The sequence below is a fragment of the Camelus dromedarius genome, chromosome 1 (genome assembly GCF_036321535.1).
Source record: "Camelus dromedarius isolate mCamDro1 chromosome 1, mCamDro1.pat, whole genome shotgun sequence".
Classification (NCBI taxonomy): Eukaryota; Metazoa; Chordata; class Mammalia; order Artiodactyla; family Camelidae; genus Camelus; species Camelus dromedarius.
In genome coordinates this window covers 92,635,786-92,641,354 of record NC_087436.1, presented here as the reverse complement: position 1 = coordinate 92,641,354, position 5,569 = coordinate 92,635,786, and the positions used below count along the sequence as shown (strand labels likewise).

The 5,569-nt window shown below is 47.8% G+C and overlaps 1 pseudogene; it reads left to right on the top strand.

The window, feature by feature from the left end:
- Positions 1–4,803: 4,803 nt before the first annotated feature.
- Positions 4,804–5,119, top strand: LOC105089355 (histone H4-like; annotated as a pseudogene).
- The last annotated feature ends 450 nt before the right edge of the window (positions 5,120–5,569 follow it).

The following is a 5,569-nucleotide window of genomic DNA, read 5'->3' as shown; positions in this document are numbered from 1 at the left end:
TATCTCCATCAACATGACTGTACTACTCCTCTGCCTTTCTTAACATGACTTTAGTTTTCCAGGAGTCTCCTGTCCAGGCAAATGGGATTGACTGTTCATCACAGGAATGTCACCCAAGGCTCTTCCCAGCTCTTCAGTGGAAAAGCATAAACAGACAGCTTGTACCCTGAGAGTGTTTGAATCTCTTGCTTCAAAATTCTCACTTTGCATTTCCCACCAATTCTGAACTGTTGTATCATGATCCTTGCCCAATCCTAACAAGCTCCTTGCTTTGGGAGCCTCAAGTCAGAGTTCCAATTCTCATTAAATGATTACCATTCCTTACTCCCCAGAAACACTGCCAAACCTTTGCAAAACGATGTTCTCCCTTCGTATGGAAGCAATAAACTCAGCTTTGTCTCATCAACAGGTTGTGTTAGTAATGTCTGGGGAGCCAGCTTTCTGCAAAGAGCCTGTAATCTGGAGGGCTGGGGCTTACCCCTTAAGAAAGCATAATGAGCTTCACTGAGCTTCTGAAAAGCAGTCTGCCTGGATCTGGGTGTTTGAGTTCTGAACCTGGAGCCCCCGAGGGATGACTCAGGGAATAATAATTTGGTAAAGCAAAGGGTTCCACGGTCTGTGTCACCTTCACAAGCTTGCTTTCTACTCATTTACCACACCCTGTCTTTTTCTGGTGTCCCAGTCTGGGATCTTACTTAGGAAGGGACAGGAATTCATCCACACAGCTTTGTTGAAAGTATGGGGGAGGGGAATCTCTTGAAAACCGTTCGTACAGCCAGTCTTCACGGCCCTGGAAAGTCACAGAAGGGCCACTCAGGCCCCGTCTCAGCTGCTGCGACCACGTGGTCTTTGGGCTTCGCTGCTCCTGGGATATTACCAGAGAGTAGGTTCTTGTCTCTCGCAGGAAAGAATACAGGGTATTAAAATGGAAGCAGGTTTATTTAGAGAGGTACGCTTTCCATCGACAGAACGCAGTCCGTCTCAGAAGGGAGAGTGGCCCTGGGGTGCCGGGTGGTCAGTTTATACAGGCTGAATAATTTCATAAGCGAACAAGTGGGAGGATTACCCCAGCTGTGCTGGGGAAGGGCTGAGGATTTCCAGGAGTTGGTGCTCCTGCCCGCTTTTTGGGCTTTTTTGGGCAGCCTGGGAACTGTCGTGGCACCTGTGGGTGTGTCACTGAGCATGTGAACGTATCACAATGAGCCTATAATGAGGCTCAAGACCCACTGGAAGTCGAGTCTTTCAGCATCTTGGGACTAGTTGGTTCTGTGAATGAAAAATGCTGCAAACCACATCAGTAAACAAAGAATGCTGAAGCCATCAAGTCGTCAGGGGCTGCCGCCACCCCTCAGTGAAGACAAGTGCCTGCAGCCCGGCCTCTGCAGCCACTCACAGTGGTGCACCCTGAGGGGACTCAGAATAAGAAAAGACAGGACACTGGCTCTAGATAGCTAGGTGCTTGTCAAAGGAATGAATTCAATGAGTGCAAATGTTTGCTCCCTCCCATACACAGAAGAGCACTAAATTCTTTAACTTGAGATCCCTGGTTTTCTTTATTTAAGCAGGAATCTTTTATTGTTCCAACTACCTGGTTTTGTTGTAAAGCTCCTATATACTCTAGCTCCTCTCCTACCTCTTTGGAGCAGTTCCTCAGAGCGATCTCAGAGGCTGTCATCCCAGCTCGAGTCCTCCCGCCAAATAAAACATAACTCTCAACTTTTAGGCTGTGCATTTATTTCAGTCGACACTTCTAACCAGTTTATGTCATTCCCTCAATTGCTGTGTCATTCTTTTAATGGTTATTCCCTGCCCACTTCCCTCCTGTCTCAGGGACACATGTTCATTTACCCTCTGCTTCCTTGTGGTTCTGGGGCAAGTGCCTGTGTTGTATCTTGCCAGGATGCTGACTTTGGTCCTAACTCTACCTGATGTCTGGGGACCGGTACTTAATGTGGTCTGGCTCGCATCTCCATGTCTTTGGTTCGTATTCATAAGAACCTCTGATGAGTCAGTGACCAGCTAGTAGAAGCTGGCTGGAAAGGGATTTGGTCCAATCACATCTAACAGGGGTTTAGGTTCACCTGACCTCTCTTTCTCAGCAAGGGTTGCAGAAGGGCAGAAGGCAGCAGATCGTGATGCTTTTACGATTTGAATAGTCAAAGTTGCTGATACAACAGAGACGCTACTTGTTAGAATATATGAATATCCTGTCTTCTCCTCATCCCCGTGAATGGGTCTCCCCGCATATTCATACAGAAGTACCCTAGTAGGAACCCCAAAATAAAGAAGGAATCAGCGTTCAGCTTTGACTTTAAAACAGGATCTTGAATTCCATAATGAAAGGCAGGCTTTGTTGAGAGAAAAAAGGGATTTGTCAATTACAAAAGCTTCTTTTACATGTCAAGAGTAGAAAGGGGAGTGCATTCAAATTGGTGATCTGAACAGAGTTTTATTTTAAACCAAAGACAGAGACAACCTAGGATACTTAATACTGTGAGGAAAGTCCTACCAGCCCTAGGGGCCAGGGAGCAAACAAGGAATATGTGAGAGGGAAGGCGAGAAGCCTGAGGTTCTACATGAGGTTCCTGGCTCCCCTCCCCAGGGGCAGAGTAAGAGGAGATAAATACGGGCCAGAGAGGTGTGGGCTCCCAGTGTGGCAGTGCTTGTTCCTCATCTCTCAGGGATAGCACGGAAACTTGTCAGTCCCTAAGGGGAGCCCTGTGTTTTACGTGGAGCTGGAGCCTCATGGAGACACTCAGGGTGTAGTTAGAGGGTGGCTGAGGTAGGTGTCAATGTGAGAAGGCAGGCTATCTCTAAGTCCTGGGATGCTGGGGTGGAGGGCTGAAGAGTCTGGGGTCAGAATGGGCCTGCAGCCGTCGGGGTCACACCACATGATACTCAGGATACTCAGGTGGAGCCCACTGGTCTCGATGAGGACCCACGCGGCCAGAGTCGACCAGCCGCACTGCAGCAGGCAGGACCGCGGGGACAGCACTTGGTCGTCAGGAGGGTATAGGACCTGTGTCTGGCACTCAGGTTGGACCTTTGGAGGAAGGATATAGACCTGAGGGGAAATTCAATCTTTGAGTCAAGTGAGTATTTATTTACTCAGAGGAGACTGAGTTAGATCAAGGGAGTTTGTTTTAAATGAGAAGAGATTGCGTTATCTTTAATTTGCAAGTTTAAGCTTCTTTTCTGCAACCAATAGGAGAGGGGCTCAAGATCATGATGTGAGGGAACAGTTATAGTGACAAAAGAGATTATTTTCTTCACATCCGAGTCATCATGTAAACTTTGCTTTTATCACAGTGTTGGGTCTACTAAACCCAGCTCCTTCTACTCATTATTTAACTATGAGCTAGGCAAGGAGTGTGTACTCTGCCTCATTTGTTCTGTTGGACAAGTAGCACATGCTTCCTGTAGTGGTGCAGCACAGAACAAAACAGGTGTCCACTGAAAAAAAACACACAACGTGAGAGCCGGGGCTCACTGACTATAGCCCAGGAGAAGCCTCTCCAGGAGCTCCAAAGAACTGCTCCAAAGAGGTGGGCGGAGGTCAGTATATATGTGATTTTGGGGAAGGGGGTACGTGCAGTCAAGCACAATCTCCATAGAGGGTTGCTGCTAGTCACGAGGAGCAGATGTCTCCATTATGATTTTAGTGCTTTTCTAGGTATGAGAAGATGCAAGAATCTGGGCTCATAAAATTTTCTCCTGAAAATATTTAACTATCTGAAGGTCTGTTCTACCCAGTTGTTTCCAGAGCACAGAGCACCTCATTCCTGATCTCCACCCTGAACTCCTTTCAAGGGGTGTTGAAGGTCAGCGGCTGCGGCAGCTCGTGACTTCATTCTTGTAGAACCAGATGGCGAGGGACAGTCTTTATTTCACACAGTGATAGTCCTTTCTGTAAGCAACTGGTTATTTTTTGGAATAAAGGAAGGGACGGGCCATTCCTCTGTCTGGGTGAAGATTTGTCGTTGTTGTTCGTTGCACACTGTGGCCACTTGGAGGTATTTTCTGCCCACACTATGTAAGAATGTGGTACAATTTATATATTGGGCAATGTGGGAAGGCACTGAGTTAAAACTCCAATTTCAAATTCGTTCCAACATGAATATGTCAGAATTCATGCTTTCTGAGTCATTCCAACGTGTACTTACTTGTTGATTGATCACTGTTTGCCCAGCAAGTATTTATTTTGCTCCACTTTATAGGCACTCTTTTAGTTGCAGGAAATACAGAGATAGATGAGGTCCTTGCTGCCTTCAGTTGTTGACTGTCTCTTGGGGGACATGAATAAGTCATTAAACATGGAGATGGGAGGGCAGCCACCTCTGCCTGAGTTGTGCGGTGGGGAGAAGGCAGGTCTGCCATTTATGTCGTGCAGGATGTGCACTGCACAAGGGTGCCAAGCCAAGGGGACAGAAATTCAGCCCGAGGACCCTGGCGCAGGGCTGCGTACACCTGGGGAAGTGTTGCATTTTTGTGCATACAAGGTGCCATTTGCTCACCAAATACCATGGCCCTCCAGCTACTGGAGTGCGTCTACCCAAAGCAAGTAACACCTCCTAATTTGCACAAGGGAGCTGTAAAATCTACCACGCAATCATGAGAGAAGATGGGATATTTGAACTGAATTTGGATAAAAATTGGCCAAAAGACAGAAGTGCCGGAGAGTTTTCCAGGCAGAAGGAGCAGTCAGTGCAGACGTACTGGGGACGGTGTATTGGAGGAACAACAAACACTTGTTAAGGAGACTATTCAGGAGGCTGTCAGCAGCAGTTCTTAGTTTTTATTCACATGTCTGGAGGTGGCAAGGGTGGCAAGGGGCTAGGAGAGGGAGGTGCTAAGCGCCACCGCAAGGCTCTGTCTGCGCGACAATATCCAGGGCATCACCAAGCTTGCCGTCCATCGTCTAGCTCGTTGCAGTGGCATCAAGCGCATCTCCGGCCTCATCTACGAGGAGACCCACGGGGTGCTGAAGGTGCTCCTGGAGAACGTGGTCCAGGTCGCCGTCACCTACACCAAGCACGCCAAGTGCAAGACGGTCATGGCCATGGACGTGGTCTATGCGCTAAAGCACCAGGAATGCACCCTCTATGGCTTCAGTGACTAAGCCTCACTTTGTTTGCAAGCTTTTTTTCTTTTCCCCTATAATAAAGTTAAAGCCCTTTTCAGGGCCACCCGAAAAAAAAAAAGATTATTTAGGAGAATTCCTGGATGTTAGACTGCAGGACAGACAGAAGCCACTCCCGATGGGATGGGTGCGCTGAGAAGTTTGCCTTTTGTCCTGCAGCTTTGTGGGGCCTTTGGAGGGTTTTAAGTATCACCTCCAAATCAGTCTATTCAGTGTGGTTTAATCCTTCCTCTCCAGGCAGCCTCTCTCCCCCACTGGCTTCTCTGTTTCTCTGACCTCTCATTTTCTCCTCTGCCTTGGCCACACGCTTTGGGATTTAATTACAGTCTGCCTTGTTCACCATCCATCCATTGCCTGTGAAATCTTCCTCTCCTCTTATCTCTCAGCAGATGTAAAGCTTTGTGCCTGCAACGATTGTGCCTTCCATGC